This window comes from Chiloscyllium punctatum, chromosome 12 (genome assembly GCF_047496795.1).
Source record: "Chiloscyllium punctatum isolate Juve2018m chromosome 12, sChiPun1.3, whole genome shotgun sequence".
Classification (NCBI taxonomy): domain Eukaryota; kingdom Metazoa; phylum Chordata; class Chondrichthyes; order Orectolobiformes; family Hemiscylliidae; genus Chiloscyllium; species Chiloscyllium punctatum.
In genome coordinates, this window is record NC_092750.1 from 74591562 (window position 1) to 74613538 (window position 21977).

General features: G+C 55.5%; 1 pseudogene; it reads left to right on the forward strand.

The window, feature by feature from the left end:
* Window positions 1–21977, forward strand: part of LOC140483943 (cyclin-dependent kinase 17-like) — a 151185-nt pseudogene that overhangs the window by 111711 nt on the left and 17497 nt on the right.

Here is a 21977-nt window from a genome sequence, read left to right on the forward strand (position 1 = left end):
TACGGGGGGGTGTGATTGAGGGAGTGTATGAATGTGTATGGGGGGGGTGTGATTGAGGGAGTGTATGAGTGTGTACGGGGGGGGTGTGATTGAGGGAGTGTATGAATGTGTATGGGGGGTGTGTGATTGATGGAGTGTATGAGTGTGTACCGGGGGGGTGTGTGATTGAGGGAGTGTATGAGTGTGTACGGGGGGGTGTGATTGAGGGAGTGTATGAATGTGTACGGGGGGTGTGTGATTGAGGGAGTGTATGAATGTGTATGGGGGGGTGTGATTAAGGGAGTGTATGAGTGTGTACGGGGGTGTGTGATTGAGGGAGTGTATGTGTGTGTACGGGCGGGTGTGTCATTGAGGGAGTGTATGATTGTGTATGGGGGGGGTGATTGAGGGAGTGTGTGAATGTGTACGGGGTGGGTGTGATTGAGGGAGTGTATGAGTGTTTATGGGGGGGTGTGTGATTGAGGGAGTGTATGAGTGTGTACGGGGGCGGTGTGTGATTGAGGGAGTGTATGAGTGTGTATGGGGGGGTGTGATTGAGGGAGTGTATGAATGTGTATGGGGGGGGTGTGTGATTGAGGGAGTGTATGAGTGTGTATGGGGGGGTGTGATTGAGGGAGTGTATGAGTGTGTATGGGGGGGTGTGATTGAGGGAGTGTATGAGTGTGTACGGGGGGTGTGTGATTGAGGGAGTGTATGAATGTGTACGGGGGGGTGTGATTGAGGGAGTGTATGAGTGTGTATGGGGGGGTGTGATTGAGGGAGTGTATGAGTGTGTATGGGGGGGTGTGATTGAGGGAGTGTATGAGTGTGTATGGGGGGGTGTGATTGAGGGAGTGTATGAGTGTGTACGGGGAGGTGTGATTGAGGGAGTGTATGAGTGTGTATCGGGGTGTGTGATTGAGGGAGTGTATGAGTGTGTACGGGGGGGTGTGTGATTGAGGGAGTGTATGAGTGTGTATGGGGGGGTGTGATTGAGGGAGTGTATGAGTGTGTATGGGGGTGTGTGATTGAGGGAGTGTATGAGTGTGTACGGGGGGGTGTGTGATTGAGGGAGTGTATGAGTGTGTATGGGGGGGTGTGATTGAGGGAGTGTATGAGTGTGTATGGGGGGGTGTGATTGAGGGAGTGTATGAGTGTGTATGGGGGTGTGTGATTGAGGGAGTGTATGAGTGTGTACGGGGGGGTGTGTGATTGAGGGAGTGTATGAGTGTGTACAGGGGGGGTGTGATTGAGGGAGTGTATGAGTGTGTACGGGGGGTGTGTGATTGAGGGAGTGTATGAATGTGTACGGGGGGGTGTGATTGAGGGAGTGTATGAGTGTGTACGCGGGGGGTGTGATTGAGGGAATGTATGAGTGTGTATGGGGGGGTGTGTGATTGAGGGAGTGTATGAATGTGTACGGGGGGGTGTGATTGATGGAGTGTATGAATGTGTACGGGGGGGTGTGGTTGAGGGAGTGTATGAGTGTGTACGGGGGGGTGTGATTAAGCGAGTGTATGAGTGTGTACGGGGGGTGTGATTCAGGGAGTGTATGAGTGTGTACGGGGAGTGTGTGATTGAGGGAGTGTATGAGTGTGTATGGGGGGGTGTATGATTGAGGGAGTGTATGAGTGTGTACGGGGGGGTGTGATTAAGGGAGTGCATGAGTGTGTATGGGGGGGGTGATTGAGGGAGTGTATGAGTGTGTATGGGGGGGTGTGTGATTGAGCGAGTGAATGAGTGTGTATGGGGGGTGTGATTGAGGGAGTGTATGAGTGTGTGCGGGGGGGTGTGATTGAGGGAGTGTATGAGTGTGTATGGGGGGGTGTGATTGAGGGAGTGTATGAGTGTGTACGGGGGGGTGTGATTGAGGGAGTGTATGAGTGTGTATGGGGGGGTGTGTGATTGAGGGAGTGTATGAGTGTGTACGGGGGGGGGGGTTGTGATTGAGGGAGTGTATGAATGTGTACGGGGGTGTGTGATTGAGGGAGTGTATGAGTGTGTACGGGGAGGTGTGATTGAGGGAGTGTATGAGTGTGTATCGGGGTGTGTGATTGAGGGAGTGTATGAGTGTGTACGGGGGGGTGTGTGATTGAGGGAGTGTATGAGTGTGTATGGGGGGGTGTGATTGAGGGAGTGTATGAGTGTGTATGGGGGTGTGTGATTGAGGGAGTGTATGAGTGTGTACGGGGGGGTGTGTGATTGAGGGAGTGTATGAGTGTGTATGGGGGGGTGTGATTGAGGGAGTGTATGAGTGTGTATGGGGGGGTGTGATTGAGGGAGTGTATGAGTGTGTACGGGGGGGTGTGATTGAGGGAGTGTATGAGTGTGTATGGGGGGGTGTGATTGAGGGAGTGTATGAATGTGTATGGGGGGGGTGTGATTGAGGGAGTGTATGAGTGTGTACGGGGGGGTGTGATTGAGGGAGTGTATGAGTGTGTACGGGTGGTGTGATTGAGGGAGTGTATGAGTGTGTACGGGGGGTGTGTGATTGAGGGAGTGTATGAGTGTGTACGGGGGGGCGTGATTGAGGGAGTGTATGAGTGTGTATGGGGGGTGTGATTGAGGGATTGTATGAGTGTGTATGGGGGGGGTGTGTGATTGAGGGAGTGTATGAGTGTGTACGGGGGGTGTGTGATTGAGGGAGTGTATGAGTGTGTACGGGGGTGTGTGATTGAGAGAGTGTATGAATGTGTACGGGGGGGTGTGATTGAGGGAGTGAATGAGTGTGTATGGGGGGGGTGTGATTGAGGGAGTGTATGAGTGTGTACGGGGGGGGTATGATTGAGGGAGTGTATGAATGTGTATGGGGGGTGTGTGATTGAGGGAGTGTATGAGTGTGTACGGGGGTGGTGTGTGATTGAGGGAGTGTATGAGTGTGTACGGGGGGGTGTGATTGAGGGAGTGTATGAATGTGTACGGGGGGTGTGTGATTGAGGGAGTGTATGAATGTGTATGGGGGTGTGTGATTAAGGGAGTGTATGAGTGTGTACGGGGGTGTGTGATTGAGGGAGTGTATGTGTGTGTACGGGGGGGTGTGTCATTGAGGGAGTGTATGATTGTGTATGGGGGGGGTGATTGAGGGAGTGTGTGAATGTGTACGGGGGGGGTGTGATTGAGGGAGTGTATGAGTGTGTATGGGGGGGTGTGTGATTGAGGGAGTGTATGAGTGTGTACGGGGGGTTGTGTGATTGAGGGAGTGTATGAGTGTGTATGGGGGGGTGTGATTGAGGGAGTGTATGAATGTGTACGGGGGGGGTGTGTGATTGAGGGAGTGTATGAGTGTGTATGGGGGGGTGTGATTGAGGGAGTGTATGAGTGTGTACGGGGGGTGTGTGATTGAGGGAGTGTATGAATGTCTATGGGGGGGTGTGATTGAGGGAGTGTATGAGTGTGTACGGGGAGGTGTGATTGAGGGAGTGTATGAGTGTGTATCGGGGTGTGTGATTGAGGGAGTGTATGAGTGTGTACGGGGGGGTGTGTGATTGAGGGAGTGTATGAGTGTGTATGGGGGGGTGTGATTGAGGGAGTGTATGAGTGTGTATGGGGGTGTGTGATTGAGGGAGTGTATGAGTGTGTACGGGGGGGTGTGTGATTGAGGGAGTGTATGAGTGTGTATGGGGGGGTGTGATTGAGGGAGTGTATGAGTGTGTATGGGGGGGTGTGTGATTGAGGGAGTGTATGAGTGTGTACGGGGGGGGGTGTGATTGAGGGAGTGTATGAGTGTGTATGGGGGGTGTGATTGAGGGAGTGTATGAGTGTGTACGGGGGGTGTGTGATTGAGGGAGTGTATGAGTGTGTATGGGGGGTGTGTGTGATTGAGGGAGTGTATGAGTGTGTATGGGGGGTGTGATTGAGGGATTGTATGAGTGTGTATGGGGGGGGTGTGTGATTGAGGGAGTGTATGAGTGTGTACGGGGGGTGTGTGATTGAGGGAGTGTATGAGTGTGTACGGGGGGGTGTGATTGAGGGAGTGTATGAATGTGTACGGGGGGGTGTGATTGAGGGAGTGTATGAATGTGTACGGGGGGGTGTGTGATTGAGGGAGTGTATGAGTGTGTACGGGGGGGGTGTGATTGAGGGAGTGTATGAGTGTGTACGGGGAGGTGTGTGATTGAGGGAGTGTATGAGTGTGTATGGGGGGGTGTGATTGAGGGAGTGTATGAATGTGTACGGGGGGGGTGTGTGATCGAGGGAGTGTATGAATGTGTACGGGGGGGTGTGATTGAGGGAGTGTATGAGTGTGTACGGGGGGGAGTGATTGAGGGAGTGTATGAGTGTGTATGGGGGGGTGTGATTGAGGGAGTGTATGAATGTGTACGGGGGGTGTGTGATTGAGGGAGTGTATGAGTGTGTAAGGGGGTGTGTGATTGAGGGAGTGTATGAATGTGTACGGGGGGGTGTGATTGAGGGAGTGTATGAGTGTGTATGGGGGGGTGTGATTGAGGGAGTGTATGAATGTGTATGGGGGGGTGTGATTGAGGGAATGTATGAATGTGTAGGTGGGGGGTGTGATTGAGGGAGTGTATGAGTGTGTACGGGGGGTGTGATTGAGGGAGTGTATGAGTGTGTGGGGGGGTGTGATTGAGGGAGTGTATGAGTGTGTACGGGGGGGGGGGTGAGATTGAGGGAGTGTATGAATGTGTATGGGGGGGTGTGATTGAGGGAGTGTATGAGTGTATATGGGGGGTGTGTGATTGAGGGAGTGTATGAGTGTGTATGGGGGGGTGTGTGATTGAGGGAGTGTATGAGCGTATATGGGGGGTGTGTGATTGAGGGAGTGTATGAGCGTATATGGGGGGTGTGTGATTGAGGGAGTGTATGAGTGTGTATGGGGGGGTGTGTGATTGAGGGAGTGTATGAATGTGTATGGGGGGGTGTGATTGAGGGAGTGTATGAGTGTGTATGGGGGGTGTGATTGAGGGAGTGTATGAGTGTGTACGGGGGGGGTGTGATTGAGGGAGTGTATGAGTGTGTACGGGGGGTGTGTGATTGAGGGAGTGTATGAGTGTGTATGGGGGGGTGTGATTGAGGGAGTGTATGAATGTGTACGGGGGGGGTGTGATTGAGGGAGTGTATGAGTGTGTACGGGGGGGTGTGTGATTGAGGGAGTGTATGAGTGTGTATGGGGGGGTGTGATTGAGGGAGTGTATGAATGTGTATGGGGGGTGTGTGATTGAGGGAGTGTATGAGTGTGTACGGGGGGGGGTGTGTGATTGAGGGAGTGTATGAGTGTGTATGGGGGGGTGTGTGATTGAGGGAGTGTATGAATGTGTATGGGGGGGTGTGTGATTGAGGGAGTGTATGAGTGTGTACGGGGGGGTGTGTGATTGAGGGAGTGTATGAGTGTGTACGGGGGGGGTGTGTGAATGAGAGTGGATTGTGTATGGGAGTGAGAAGTCGTGTATGAATGTCTGCAGCTGGAGGACACTGGGTTGGAGTTGCTGACTGAGATTCGTGCTCCCGTGTCAGGTGATAACTGTTAGCGCGTTGATGCTAGATCAGGACCAAGGAGGTGAAAATCCCATTTGAAGCAGAAATGTTCTGTGAGCCTCTGTACAGCATGTATAGCTCAGGGAGTTGATGTGGTATGCTGGGAAAGACTTCTATAATGTCCAGGAAGAAGAGAATCTTACCTCTCTCAGAGGAAAGTGCCTCTGGCTACTCTGAGCTGAGGGCCATTGGCTGAGACAAAACAGTGAACAGCAAGAGGTATCCCTTCCCCGTCGATCTCAGTGAGTTCAACGGAAGTCAACTCCCGCTCTCCAACGGTTACAGTTCCAATGTAAGAAGTAAATGTGACCTGATTATTATGAAGTGCTGCTTTGTCAGGGGCCACAGTTTGGCCAAATGGGACTCAGTGTCAGCTGATCGCCCCGTAGCTTCCAGAATCTAACTTGTCCTCAGGTTTTTGTGCTGTTTACTTATGAGACATGGGGATTACTGGCTGGGACAGCATTTACTGCCCGCCCCTAGTTGCCCTTGAGAAGGGGGTGGCGGGCTGTCTTCTTGAATTACTGCAGTCCACGTGCTGTGGGTTGACCCACAAGTCATTAGGTAGGGAAGTCCAGGACTTTGACCCAGTGACAGTGATGCAATGTCCAAGTCAGGATGGTGGGTGGCTTGAAGGAGAACTTGCAGTGGGCGGTACGCCCATGTATCCGCTGCCCTTGTCCCCTGGCTGGAATCGGCTGTGAGTTTGGAAGGGGCTGGGCTGTCTGAGGATCTGCTGTGTGTATTTCTCTGTCTGTGTGATCCACGGCCTGAATGTTTCCCTTTCCTTTTGCAGGATTGGCTCGAGCCAAGTCTGTCCCTACAAAGACCTACTCAAATGAAGTGGTGACGCTGTGGTACCGTCCTCCAGACGTTCTCCTGGGCTCAACAGAATACTCTACACCCATTGACATGTGGTGAGGCCTTGTTTCACCCAGCTTTCCGTGTCACTATTCCCACACCAGCTAACCCTGGAGCAGTCCAGCTCCCTTTACAATGCTTGTTTACTGATTCACTGTGTCAACCAACCCAACCACCCTCCTCCTGTCTCCTCTCAATTTCTCCACCCTCCTCCTACTACTCTCTCCTCCTCCTGTCATGTCCCCTCACAGACTTACCCTGACCATGCCTGTTATCCCCTCCTCCTGCGTTTCCTGTCCCCACAACCCTTCCAGTTCCCTCGAACCTACCTCCATCCCCTCCATCCCCTCCTTCCCTCCTCTTCTCCCTCATTCTCCTCACCCTCTCCCTCCTCCCACTGAACTCATGTCCCCCTTTCCCCCTCCTGTCCCCATCCCCTTCTTGACCCTCACGCCCTCCTGCCCCCTCCTCTCTCCCTCCTCCCCCTCAGTCCTTTCCCTCCCCCCCTTCCCCCCCCCCATTCCCCTCCCCTCTTCATATCTCTCTCCCCGCCTCTAGTTCGGTCGTTCCTGTTCTGTAGCCTGCTTTGTCTCCTCCTCACTGTCAGCCGTTCTCCAGGGTTTGCTGTTCACGGTGAGATGGTGATTCTGAATTCTTGTCCAAATCACTGAACTAATGTGAATCTGGCCTTCGCTGTCTACAACTCCCCCCCAACCTGAAAACTAACCAATCACCAGCACCGTTCATTATTCCTGCTCTCACACTGACCCTCTGACTCCATGAGTAGTTTTAACCAACTGAGTCCAATCTGGGACCTTTGCTTCCTGAGCACGCCACCAATGGGGGGGGGAGATCTTGGGGAGATGCTGGAATCACTGCGACTAATATAGTACAGGTAGACAACCCTTTATCCGAAATCTGATTGGCTCCAAAGTCCGAAGGTCTTTTTGAGACGTTTTTTTTTTCCTCATTAACAAGGTGTGCAAACAAGTCGACACCCGCTCGATGCTTGTCACTCAGATGCGATGTGTTGGGGGCGTAGCCCAGCACTGGCAGGCCTCAGTTCTGTCTCAAGGTCCATTTTACTCAGGGAGTCTGCCCCTCCGGTAAAAAAAAAACATTCACCATCAAACTGTCACTTATTCTGAAATCCGAAACATTCTGAATTCCGAAAGCCAGCTGGTCCCGAGCATTTCGGATAAAGGATTGCACACCTGTATATGTACTCTGGTGCCAGTGTGATGCCAGGTTTTGGCAGAATGTCATAACGACTGACAAATTGGATCCATCGGCACGTCCCTTTGGCTGTTTACTGATTGGCCAGTTCATGTTTGTGAACCTGAAGGAGATCGTGTTGAACATTAGTTGCGATCCCATGACGAAAGGACGCTCACTGAACATTCTAGAGTGTTGCCCTGACAATAATGGTGAGATTGGTCAGTTAGATTGATAGCGTGGCTCATCGATGTTTTCTGGAGACAGCGGTTCGTCGATAGGCCGAAATAGGGAAAAGCAAAGACTGCAGATGCTGGAGATCAGAGCCCGAGTGCTGGAAAAGCACAGCAGCTCAAGCAGCATCCGAGGAGCAGGAGAGTCGAGGTCTCTGGCAGAAGCGCCTCATCAGCCCTTATGCCCGAAAGGTCGATTCGCCCTCTCCTCGGCTGCTGCCTGAGCTGCTGTGCTTTTCCAGCACCAGACTCTCGATAGGCTGAAATATCCCTGCCGTGAATAATGGAGAATTGTTATCTCTGCTTCGGTCAGTTTTAAACAGCGCCGTTTCCTGAGTTGTGTCGTTGTGTTTCTCTGTAGGGGCGTCGGCTGCATATTTTATGAGATGGGAACAGGCCGTCCATGTTTCTCAGGATCCACGGTCGAGGACCAGTTACATTTGATATTCAGGATTCTGGGTGAGAAGATCCTGGTCCTGCTTCTCTCCACGTTGCCACATTCCCTCAGCCAATGGGGGATAACTCTGTGCCATTTGCTTTGATTCGCAGGAACTCCAACTGAGGAGACATGGTCAGGAATCTCGACTCACGAACAGTTCAGCGCTTATCATTTCCCGAGATACAAGGCAGAACCTCTTATCAACCATGCCCCCAGGTCAGATACGGTACCTACTCCACACTCGCTTGTGGTTTGTTTGCTTTTTGGAATGAGTTTTGAGGGTCAGGTTAAGGACACTGCACTGCAAAGGCTGAGTGGTTAGCACTGCTGCCTCACAGCACCAGGGACCCAGGTTCGATTCCAACCTCGGGTGACTCTCTGTGTGGAGTTTGCACGTTCTCCCTGTGTCTGCGTGGGTTTCCTCTGGCTGCTCTGGTTTCCTCCCACAGTCCAAAGATGTGCAGGTCAGGTGAATTGGCCACGCTAAATTGCCCGTAGTGTTCAAGGATGTGTAGGTTAGGTGTATTAATCAGGGGTAAATGTAGGGTATGAGTGGGTTACTCTTGGGAGGGTCGGTGTGGACTTGTTGGGCCGAAGGGCCTGTTTCCCCACTGTAGGGATTCTAATTCTACATCACAAAAACTACCCTGTGTCCTTCCATCAGCCCGTTGATGTATCTGAAGCCTGCATGGCATCACAGATTGCTCACGTGTACTGCTCTGAACATAAGGAGGGGCTTATCACCCAGAACACTAAAATGGCTGTCTATTCCTTATATCTGTGTGGACCATTATACAATAGAGTCACAGAGTCAAACCCGACCAGATATCCCAACCCAATCTAGTCCCACCTGCCAGCACCCAGCCCATATCCCTCCAAACCCTTCCTATTCATATACCCATCCAAATGCCTCTTAAATGTTGCAATTGTACCAGCCTCCAACCCATCCTTTGGCAGCTCATTCCATACACGTACCACTTACAACAAGATACACTTGACAATAAATAAACCAAACCAAATTAAAATTAAATCATTAGGTACATTCTCCATGTCTTTATCCTGTCTAATCCTGTGTCGGAAGTTTCAGGTTCCTGCAAGATTCCCCTCTCAGTCTTCTCAACCCCATTGAATATCGTCCTGACTGTTCCAGCCTCTCTTTATTCATCAGTCCTGTCATCCCAGGAATCAGCCTGGGAAACCTTTGTTACATTCCCACCATTGCTTCCTCAGATAAGGAAGCCAAAACTACACACTAGACTACAGGTGAGGTCTGCTCACATATTGAATTGAAATTCACTGTTCTTTTGAATCGGCTGCAGGGATGATTTTCGAGATTAGCTACTGGGCACGCTGCAAAGATCGCAGTCTGTCTTTTGTTATCTTGAGGATGCGGGGGTCACCAGTTTGCTAGTTGCAGGTCCTGGACTCCTGTCAGGTATAAACAAGGACTGCAGATGCTGGAAACCAGAGTCTCGATGAGAGTGGTGCTGGAAAAGCACAGCAGGTCAGGCGGCATCCGAGGAGCAGGAGAATCAGGAATAGAGCTCTTGACTCCTGCTGTTCGCAGCATTGAGTTCCCACTGACCTTTACTAAAATAAAAGGGTCACATTAATTTAGGTGCAGGGGGAAACAGCACAAAGTCAAGGTGTGGAGGTGCTGGTGGGCCTGGCTTGAGGATGAGTCCGTGGGAGGGTTCCGTATATCAGAGAGTGCTGGCAGACACTGTTTGTTCTGGTGTCAGGCAGGACGTGGATTTGTGAAGGACATTGTTTCATTCTCAACTCAACCGTGGGCTGCGTGAGGCCCTGTCAAAGTGTGCAGCAAGATCATCACCCTCGGTGTTCCTTCAGCCACGGGCAGCGACAGCCAGAGGTTACTGTTCGATCCCATCAGCGGGAGGACTAACAGGGGTGTAACCAAAGCCAGATGCTGACTGTCCTTGAGCAGCCACAGTGTGCTCAGGAATGTCAGAGTGCCCTCACACACTCTCAGTCGTCTTACTCCACAGCTCAGAATCAGGATGACATGTTTACTGGGTCCTTAACTGCGGAAGTACGATAGCACAGGGTGTTACCGCTCCGCAAGTGTTCACAGAGACCTCTTCTGCCTCCAGTTCAGAACATAGGAGCTTGGGTAGGCCATTCACCCCATCATCGAGCCTACCTGACTATTTCCACAGTGTCCTTTCCTTGCACTATTTCATTCCTTGGATGCAGTCGGTTGGGGTGGGACGTGAGAGAGGGGCTTGGGGGGATGGGGAGGACTAAGGAGGTGAGGCAAAGGGATGTTTAGTGCCAACATAGCGGCTTCCCCTGTCTGTTCCCCTTTGTGTTTGTTGGTGTCACAAACGCCAGAGGCAACCGCTGTGTCACTTGCCATGACTTGCTGATGACTTGAAGGCATTCCCACTGAAACAAGTCCTTTTGTCCCAATCAGGGATTGGGAGTCGTGCCCCTTACTGAGGTTTCCCCAAGTTTCCTGAACCCGGGTTCCCCGCTGCGTCTTGGGAGGGTGGGGTGCCATTTGTAATCGGTTTCTACAAAGTCATTCTCTCTCTGATTTCCACCCAGGTTGGACACTGACGGCATTGACTTACTTTCCAAACTATTTCAGGTAACCGTACTGGTCAGACGTTTGTTCTAAATGTACCACAACACAAACTGATCGAGACCACATGGGATCGTATATCATCATATCGGCACTGAGCCAGACCCAGATCAATGTCAAAGCTGCAGCTTTTTATATAAAAAAAATTCCTGAGGGGACGCGGTGTGCAGTGGCTAGACCAACATTTATTGCCTGTCCCTAATTACCCCTTCAGAGGGTTGTCATTTGGGGGATTCGATCAGTCTTGAGGAAGATTGCAACAAAGTGTAAGATGTGACTGTTACAGAGTGTAAGAAGGAGGAGCACACTTCCCCAGGCTGCTCGGACAGCACCTTCCAAACCCACGACCACGTCTATCTTGAAGGACAAGGGCAGCAGCTACATGGGAACATCACCCCCTGCATATTGCCTTTCAAGCCACTCGCCGTTCTGAGTTGGTAATGTTTTAGTGCCGCTGGGTCAGTAATGGCAGTGGTTCAAGAAGGCAGCGCACTGTGTACAAGTCCCAACGAAGGTCAGTCGAGCCAAGGTCTAAGGGCTAGAGTTCAGGGGAGGCAATATAACTCCAAAGCCAAACATTCCATTTTCGAGCAAACATTGGCTTAGCACACTCCTGGGAGATAGCGAGCGAGCTGACGGACGTTTGAACAGGGATACAGGGACCATGGGGAAATGCACATGGAAGGATTGGGAAGATGGCAATCAGCTTCCGAACAGTTCTCCCCTTGTGGAAAAGATGACCTGGCTGGGAATCATCTCTTCCGATAAGGGAAGACCGAAGGAGCAGCCAACAGACTCCCTTGAACATGATATTATCGCTAAGGGGAGAGGTCTGGTGCCCTCTGACCTCCTCCTCCTCCTCCTCCTCTTTGTTAACTCTCTCCCTCATTTCGAAGACCATTTCTAACTGCTCCTCCCCTGCCTCCCCCAGTACTACCTCACCCCTGGGCGTGTCTCTTTCTCCCTGAGGTGTGAGGTGACTAAGACATTGTGTGATAGAGTACTGTCACGTCAGACCGCGCTCTCACCAATCAGGAACCGAGACCCTGACCTCAGCTTGGACCTCGCTGAGTTTCCAGTACAAGAATTTCCCCTTGCCCACTCTGGGTGAGCACTGGCTCCTGGCGCGGGCCCATCGGCCAGCGTGCCCCTCCACCCTGCTCTGTGTGGCCTTTGCGCCAGTTTGCGCAGTGCTCCACGGGGAAGCCAGCTGGCGTGAAGGTTCGGAGTGGCGGAAGCGCTGACCTCACTTCCTGCCGCACCACTCTGTCACAATGTGAAGGAACCGCAAAGAACATGTATCACGTGTGTAGAGTCATGGTCAGGAGAATCTACCCAGGAAGGAATCTGTAAGCACTCCATAATCTTCTCAAATCATGTGGGTGTGGGGGGTGGGGGGACAAGCTGTCTCACCTGTACATGAATATCTTTGGGAGCGGGGACTGCCAGGAAAGCTCCAAATTAGTACCACCAGTGTCAATCTTCACACGGTCTGTCACCCTGGCATTCACTGAGCATGCTTGTGGCACTGAGTGCTGTGCGTCCTTGGGCACTCAGCACTCCCAGGGCCCATGGCAGTGAAGTCAGAGACAGGCCTAGTCTTTACAAGGGAGGCAGCTCCTGGGCAGTGGGGGTTAAACAGAGGCCCTCTTCCCCACAGTTCGAAGGCAAACGCAGGATCGCAGCACAGCAAGCTGTACGGCATCACTACTTCCAAAGTTTCGGGCCGGCAATCTTGGAGCTGGATGACAGTGAGTACAACTGTGTTACCTCCTCTGGGCACTTCAGACCCACAAACACGGACTTCATTCGGTAATATGAGAAGGAGAATTTCAACAGGAGAGATCGGGGGGTGTGAGCACGGTGACCGTCACGGTAGTGATCGGGGAGTGTGAGCACGGTGACAGTCACGGTTGTGATCGGGGGGTGAGCACGGTGACAGTCACGGTAGTGATCAGGGGGTGAGCACGGTGACAGTCACGGTAGTGATCGGGGAGTGTGAGCACGGTGACAGTCACGGTAGTGATCGGGGGGTGAGCACGGTGACAGTCACGGTAGTGATCGGGGGGGTGTGAGCACGGTGACAGTCACGGTAGTGATCGGGGAGTGTGAGCACGGTGACCGTCACGGTAGTGATCGGGGGGGTGTGAGCACGGTGACCGTCACGGTAGTGATCGGGGAGTGTGAGCACGGTGACAGTCACGGTAGTGATCGGGGGGTGAGCACGGTGACAGTCACGGTAGTGATCGGGGGGTGAGCACGGTGACAGTCACGGTAGTGATCGGGGGGGTGTGAGCACGGTGACCGTCACGGTAGTGATCGGGGAGTGTGAGCACGGTGACAGTCACGGTAGTGATCGGGGAGTGTGAGCACGGTGACCGTCACGGTTGTGATCGGGGAGTGTGAGCACGGTGACAGTCACGGTAGTGATCGGGGGGTGTGAGCACGGTGACCGTCACGGTAGTGATCGGGGAGTGTGAGCACGGTGACAGTCACGGTAGTGATCGGGGGGTGAGCACGGTGACAGTCACGGTAGTGATCGGGGGGTGAGCACGGTGACAGTCACGGTAGTGATCGGGGGAGTGTGAGCACGGTGACAGTCACGGTAGTGATCGGGGGGTGTGAGCACGGTGACAGTCACGGTAGTGATTGGGGGGTGTGAGCACGGTGACAGTCACGGTAGTGATCGGGGGGGTGTGAGCACGGTGGCAGTCACGGTAGTGATCGGGGAGTGTGAGCACGGTGACAGTCACGGTAGTGATCGGGGAGTGTGAGCACGGTGACAGTCACGGTAGTGATCGGGGGGTGTGAGCACGGTGACAGTCACGGTAGTGATCGGGGGTTGTGAGCACGGTGACAGTCACGGTAGTGATCGGGGGGTGTGTGAGCACGGTGACAGTCACGGTAGTGATCGGGGGGGTTGTGAGCACGGTGACAGTCACGGTAGTGATCAGGGGGGTGTGAGCACGGTGACAGTCACGGTAGTGATCGGGGGGTGAGCACGGTGACAGTCACGGTAGTGATCGGGGGGTGTGAGCACGGTGACAGTCACGGTAGTGATCGGGGAGTGTGAGCACGGTGACAGTCACGGTAGTGATCGGGGGGTGTGAGCACGGTGACAGTCACGGTAGTGATCGGGGAGTGTGAGCACGGTGACAGTCACGGTAGTGATCGGGGGGTGTGAGCACGGTGACAGTCACGGTAGTGATCGGGGAGTGTGAGCACGGTGACAGTCACGGTAGTGATCGGGGGGGTGTGAGCACGGTGACAGTCACGGTAGTGATCGGGGAGTGTGAGCACGGTGACAGTCACGGTAGTGATCGGGGGGGTGTGAGCATGGTGACAGTCACGGTAGTGATCGGGGGGTGTGAGCACAGTGACAGTCACGGTAGTGATCGGGGGTGAGCACGGTGACAGTCACAGTAGTGATCGGGGGGTGTGAGCACGGTGACAGTCACGGTAGTGATCGGGGAGTGTGAGCACGGTGACAGTCACGGTAGTGATCGGGGGTGAGCACGGTGACAGTCACGGTAGTGACCGGGGGGTGAGCACGGTGACAGTCACGGTTGTGATCGGGGGTTGTGAGCACGGTGACAGTCACGGTAGTGATCGGGGGAGTGTGAGCACGGTGACAGTCACGGTAGTGATCGGGGGGGTGTGAGCACGGTGACAGTCACGGTAGTGATCGGGGAGTGTGAGCACGGTGACAGTCACGGTTGTGATCGGGGGTGAGCACGGTGACAGTCACGGTAGTGATCGGGGGGTGAGCACGGTGACAGTCACGGTAGTGATCGGGGAGTGTGAGCACGGTGACAGTCACGGTAGTGATCGGGGAGTGTGAGCACGGTGACAGTCACGGTTGTGATCGGGGGTGAGCACGGTGACAGTCACGGTATTGATCGGGGGGGAGTGAGCACGGTGACAGTCACGGTAGTGATCGGGGGGGAGTGTGAGCACGGTGACAGTCACGGTAGTGATCGGGGAGTGTGAGCACGGTGACAGTCACGGTAGTGATCGGGGGGGAGTGAGCACGGTGACAGTCACGGTAGTGATCGGGGAGTGTGAGCACGGTGACAGTCACGGTAGTGATCGGGGGGGAGTGAGCACCGTGACAGTCACGGTAGTGATCGGGGGGAGTGTGAGCACGGTGACAGTCACGGTAGTGATCGGGGGGTGAGCACGGTGACAGTCACGGTAGTGATCGGGGAGTGTGAGCACGGTGACAGTCACGGTAGTGATCGGGGGAGTGTGAGCACGGTGACAGTCACGGTAGTGATCAGGGGGGTGTGAGCACGGTGACAGTCACAGTAGTGATCAGGGGGGTGTGAGCACGGTGACAGTCACGGTAGTGATCGGGGAGTGTGAGCACGGTGACAGTCACGGTAGTGATCGGGGGGAGTGTGAGCACGGTGACAGTCACGGTAGTGATCGGGGGGGTGTGAGCACGGTGACAGTCACGGTAGTGATCGGGGGGAGTGTGAGCACGGTGACAGTCACAGTAGTGATCAGGGGGGTGTGAGCACGGTGACAGTCACGGTTGTGATCGGGGAGTGTGAGCACGGTGACAGTCACGGTTGTGATCGGGGGGTGAGCACGGTGACAGTCACGGTAGTAATCGGGGGGGTGTGAGCACGGTGACAGTCACGGTAGTGATCGGGGAGTGTGAGCACGGTGACAGTCACGTTAATGATCAGGGGGGTGTGAGCGCGGTGACAGTCACGGTAGTGATCGGGGGGGTGTGAGCACGGTGACAGTCACGGTAGTGATCGGGGGGGTGTGAGCACGGTGACCGTCACGGTAGTGATCGGGGGGTGAGCACGGTGACAGTCACGGTAGTGATCGGGGAGTGTGAGCACGGTGACAGTCACGTTAATGATCGGGGGGTGTGAACGCGGTGACAGTCACGGTAGTGATCGGGGAGTGTGAGCACGGTGACAGTCACGGTAGTGATCGGGGAGTGTGAGCACGGTGACAGTCACGGTAGTGATCGGGGAGTGTGAGCACGGTGACAGTCACGGTAGTGATCGGGGGGTGTGAGCACGGTGACAGTCACGGTAGTGATCGGGGGGTGTGAGCACGGTGACAGTCACGGTAGTGATCGGGGGGGTGAGCACGGTGACAGTCACGGTAGTGATCGGGGGGGTGAGCACGGTGACAGTCACGGTAGTGATCGGGGAGTGTGAGCACGGTGACAGTCACAGTTGTGATCGGGGGGTGTGAGCACGGTGACAGTCACGGTAGTGATCGGGGGGTGTGAGCACGGTGACAGTCACGGTAGTGATCGGGGGGTGTGAGCACGGTGACAGTCACGGTAGTGATCGGGGAGTGTGAGCACGGTGACAGTCACGGTTGTGATCGGGGGGTGTGAGCACGGTGACAGTCACGGTAGTGATCGGGGGGTGTGAGCACGGTGACAGTCACGGTAGTGATCGGGGGGTGTGAGCACGGTGACAGTCACGGTTGTGATCGGGGAGTGTGAGCACGGTGACAGTCACGGTAGTGATCGGGGGGTGTGTGAGCACGGTGACAGTCACGGTTGTGATCGGGGGTGAGCACGGTGACAGTCACGGTAGTGATCGGGGAGTGTGAGCACGGTGACAGTCACGGTAGTGATCGGGGAGTGTGAGCACGGTGACAGTCACGGTAGTGATCGGGGGGAGTGTGAGCACGGTGACAGTCACGGTAGTGATCGGGGGGAGTGTGAGCACGGTGACAGTCACGGTAGTGATCGGGGGGTGTGTGAGCACGGTGACAGTCACGGTAGTGATCGGGGGTGTGTGAGCACGGTGACAGTCACGGTAGTGATCGGGAGTGTGAGCACGGTGACAGTCACGGTAGTGATCGGGGAGTGTGAGCACGGTGACCGTCACGGTAGTGATCGGGGGGTGTGAGCACAGTGACAGTCACGGTAGTGATCGGGGGGGTGTGAGCACGGTGACAGTCACGGTAGTGATCGGGGAGTGTGAGCACGGTGACAGTCACGGTAGTGATCGGGGGGTGTGAGCACAGTGACAGTCACGGTAGTGATCGGGGGGGTGTGAGCACGGTGACAGTCACGGTTGTGATCGGGGGGTGAGCACGGTGACAGTCACGGTAGTGATCGGGGAGTGTGAGCACGGTGACAGTCACGGTAGTGATCGGGGGAGTGTGAGCACGGTGACAGTCACGGTAGTGATCGGGGGGAGTGTGAGCACGGTGACAGTCACGGTAGTGATCGGGGAGTGTGAGCACGGTGACAGTCACGGTAGTGATCGGGGAGTATGAGCACGGTGACAGTCACGGTAGTGATCGGGGTGTGAGCACGGTGACAGTCACGGTAGTGATCGGGGAGTGTGAGCACGGTGACAGTCACGGTAGTGATCGGGAGGGTGTGAGCTCGGTGACAGTCACAGTAGTGATCGGGGGGTGTGAGCACGGTGACAGTCACGGTAGTGATCGGGGAGTGTGAGCACGGTGACAGTCACGGTTGTGATCGGGGGAGTGTGAGCACGGTGACAGTCACGGTAGTGATCGGGGGGTGAGCACGGTGACGGTCACGGTAGTGATCGGGGAGTGTGAGCACGGTGACAGTCACGGTAGTGATCGGGGAGTGTGAGCATGGTGACAGTCACGGTAGTGATCGGGGGGTGTGTGTGAGCACGGTGACAGTCACGGTAGTGATCGGGGAGTGTGAGCACAGTGACAGTCACGGTTGTGATCGGGGGGTGAGCACGGTGACAGTCACGGTAGTGATCGGGGGGTGTGAGCACGGTGACAGTCACGGTAGTGATCGGGGGGTGTGAGCACGGTGACAGTCACGGTAGTGATCGGGGGTGTGAGCACGGTGACAGTCACGGTAGTGATCGGGGGGGTGTGAGCACGGTGACCGTCACGGTAGTGATCGGGGAGTGTGAGCACGGTGACAGTCACGGTAGTGATCGGGGGGTGAGCACGGTGACAGTCACGGTAGTGATCGGGGGTTGTGAGCACGGTGACAGTCACGGTAGTGATCGGGGGGTGAGCACGGTGACAGTCACGGTAGTGATCGGGGGTTGTGAGCACGGTGACAGTCACGGTAGTGATCGGGGACTGTGAGCACGGTGACAGTCACGGTAGTGATTGGGGAGTGTGAGCACGGTGACAGTCACGGTAGTGATTGGGGAGTGTGAGCACGGTGACAGTCACGGTATTGATCGGGGAGTGTGAGCACGGTGACAGTCACGGTAGTGATCGGGGGGTGTGAGCACGGTGACAGTCACGGTAGTGATCGGGGAGTGTGAGCACGGTGACAGTCACGGTAGTGATCGGGGGGGTGTGAGCACGGTGACAGTCACGGTAGTGATCGGGGAGAGTGAGCATGGTGACAGTCACGGTAGTGATCGGGGAGTGTGAGCACGGTGACAGTCACGGTAGTGATCGGGAGAGTGAGCACGGTGACAATCACGGTAGTGATCAGGGGGGTGAGCACGGTGACAGTCACGGTTGTGATCGGGGGGTGAGCACGGTGACAGTCACGGTAGTGATCGGGGGGTGTGAGCACGGTGACAGTCACGGTAGTGATCGGGGGGTGTGAGCACGGTGACAGTCACGGTAGTGATCGGGGGTGTGAGCACGGTGACAGTCACGGTAGTGATCGGGGGGGTGTGAGCACGGTGACCGTCACGGTAGTGATCGGGGAGTGTGAGCACGGTGACAGTCACGGTAGTGATCGGGGGGTGAGCACGGTGACAGTCACGGTAGTGATCGGGGGTTGTGAGCACGGTGACAGTCACGGTAGTGATCGGGGGGTGAGCACGGTGACAGTCACGGTAGTGATCGGGGGTTGTGAGCACGGTGACAGTCACGGTAGTGATCGGGGGTTGTGAGCACGGTGACAGTCACGGTAGTGATCGGGGACTGTGAGCACGGTGACAGTCACGGTAGTGATTGGGGAGTGTGAGCACGGTGACAGTCACGGTAGTGATTGGGGAGTGTGAGCACGGTGACAGTCACGGTATTGATCGGGGAGTGTGAGCACGGTGACAGTCACGGTAGTGATCGGGGGGTGTGAGCACGGTGACAGTCACGGTAGTGATCGGGGAGTGTGAGCACGGTGACAGTCACGGTAGTGATCGGGGGGGTGTGAGCACGGTGACAGTCACGGTAGTGATCGGGGAGAGTGAGCATGGTGACAGTCACGGTAGTGATCGGGGAGTGTGAGCACGGTGACAGTCACGGTAGTGATCGGGGAGAGTGAGCACGGTGACAATCACGGTAGTGATCAGGGGGGTGAGCACGGTGACAGTCACGGTAGTGATCGGGGGGTGAGCACGGTGACAGTCACGGTAGTGATCGGGGGGTGAGCACGGTGACAGTCACGGTAGTGATCGGGGGGAGTGTGAGCACGGTGACAGTCACGGTAGTGATCGGGGAGTGTGAGCACGGTGACAGTCACGGTAGTGATCGGGGGGTGTGAGCACGGTGACAGTCACGGTTGTGATCGGGGGGTGAGCACGGTGACAGTCACGGTAGTGATCAGGGGGGTGTGAGCACGGTGACAGTCACGGTAGTGATCTGGGAGTGTGAGCACGGTGACAGTCACGGTAGTGATCGGGGAGTGTGAGCACGGTGACAGTCACGGTAGTGATCGGGAGTGTGAGCACGGTGACAGTCACGGTAGTGATCGGGGGGTGAGCACGGTGACAGTCACGGTAGTGATCAGGGAGTGTGAGCACGGTGACAGTCACGGTAGTGATCGGGGAGTGTGAGCACGGTGACAGTCACGGTAGTGATCGGGGGGGTGTGAGCACGGTGACAGTCACGGTAGTGATCGGGGGGTGCGCACGGTGACAGTCACGGTAGTGATCGGGGGGTGTGAGCACGGTGACAGTCACGGTAGTGATCGGGGAGTGTGAGCACGGTGACAGTCACGGTAGTGATCAGGGAGTGTGAGCACGGTGACAGTCACGGTTGTGATCAGGGGGGTGAGCACGGTGACAGTCATGGTAGTGATCAGGGGGGTGTGAGGACGGTGACAGTCACGGTTGTGATCGGGGGGAGTGTGAGCACGGTGACAGTCACGGTAGTGATCGGGGAGAGTGAGCACGGTGACAGTCACGGTAGTGATCGGGGGGTGTGAGCACGGTGACAGTCACGGTAGTGATCGGGGAGTGTGAGCACGGTGACAGTCACGGTAGCGATCGGGGTGTGAGCACGGTGACAGTCACGGTAGTGATCGGGGTGTGAGCACGGTGACAGTCACGGTAGTGATCAGGGGGGTGTGAGCACGGTGACAGTCACGGTAGTGATCAGGGGGGTGAGCACGGTGACAGTCATGGTAGTGATCAGGGGGGTGTGAGCACGGTGACAGTCACGGTAGTGATCGGGGAGTGTGAGCACGGTGACAGTCACGGTTGTGATCGGGGGGGTGTGAGCACGGTGACAGTCACGGTAGTGATCGGGGAGTGTGAGCACGGTGACAGTCACGGTAGTGATCGGGGAGTGTGAGCACGGTGACAGTCACGGTAGTGATCGGGGGGTGAGCACGGTGACAGTCACGGTAGTGATCGGGGGGGTGTGAGCGCGGTGACCGTCACAGTAGTGATCGGGGGTTGTGAGCACGGTGACAGTCACGTTAATGATCAGGGGGGTGTGAGCGCGGTGACCGTCACAGTAGTGATCGGGGGGGTGTGAGCACGGTGACAGTCACGGTAGTGATCAGGGGGGTGTGAGCACGGTGACAGTCACGGTAGTGATCAGGGGGGTGAGCACGGTGACAGTCATGGTAGTGATCAGGGGGGTGTGAGCACGGTGACAGTCACGGTAGTGATCGGGGAGTGTGAGCACGGTGACAGTCACGGTTGTGATCGGGGGGGTGTGAGCACGGTGACAGTCACGGTAGTGATCGGGGAGTGTGAGCACGGTGACAGTCACGGTAGTGATCGGGGAGTGTGAGCACGGTGACAGTCACGTTAATGATCAGGGGGGTGTGAGCGCGGTGACCGTCACAGTAGTGATCGGGGGGTGTGAGCACGGTAACAGTCACGGTAGTGATCGGGGAGTGTGAGCACGGTGACAGTCACGGTAGTGATCGGGGGGTGTGAGCACGGTGACCGTCACGGTCGTGATCGGGGGGTGTGAGCACGGTGACAGTCACGGTAGTGATCGGGGGGTGTGAGCACGGTGACCGTCACGGTAGTGATCGGGGGGTGTGAGCACGGTGACAGTCACGGTAGTGATCGGGGGGTGTGAGCACGGTGACAGTCACGGTAGTGATCAGGGGGGTGTGAGCACGGTAACAGTGAAGCTGGGAAGTCGAGGTATTGTGTCGACACCGTCGAGGTATTGTGTCGACACCTTGGGGAAGCAGTCCTCACTGTGCCTCGGGACACCTGACAATAAATTCTATTCAATTCAGTTCAGTTCCCTCTGTCACCTTTGCTGCTCCTTCTCCAATGTGTGGACACAATACCTCGATCTCCCAGCTTCACTCTCACCGTACTCACACCCCCTGACCACTTTTGGGATGGAGTTGAGGGAATGGGGACTAAGCGTGTGGAGCGAGGGAGAGAGAGTGAGGGCAAGGTTGAGGGAGGGGTAGCTGAGGCTGAGGTGACTCAGGATACAGGCTGAGTATGAGGTCGGAGGGCCTGAGGATGGAGTTGAGGGTGAGAGTGAGGGAGGAGAGACTGCCGGTGAGGGTGGGCTGACTAAGGGTTGGGGGCTATTTGGGTGAGGGTGAGGGAGGGATATTCGGAGTGAGAGAGAGGGGTGAGAGTCAGGGGGTTTCAGAGTGGGGGGGTGAGGGTAAAGGAGTAAGTATCAGAGTGGAGGGTGAGGGAAGGGGATCGGAGGGAGAGGAGTGAGGGTAAGGAGGGAGGTGTGGGCTGATTGGTCTTCTCCAGTACCATGTGACTGGACAAAATGTCATTCCGGAGATGGGGATCTGATGTCTTTAGACATGACCATCTGGTGCTCATTTTCCATCGTGGATAATTGAAGCTCACACACCTCCTCACTCCATTCTCACCCCATAACTCCCCTGTCACTCCCCCCTCACTCCCCGTCACTCCCCCGTCACTCCCCCATCACTCCCCCATCACTCCCCGTCATTCCCCCGTCACTCCATCGTCACTCCCCTGTCACTCCCCCCTCACTCCCCGTCACTCCCCCCTCACTCCCCGTCACTCCC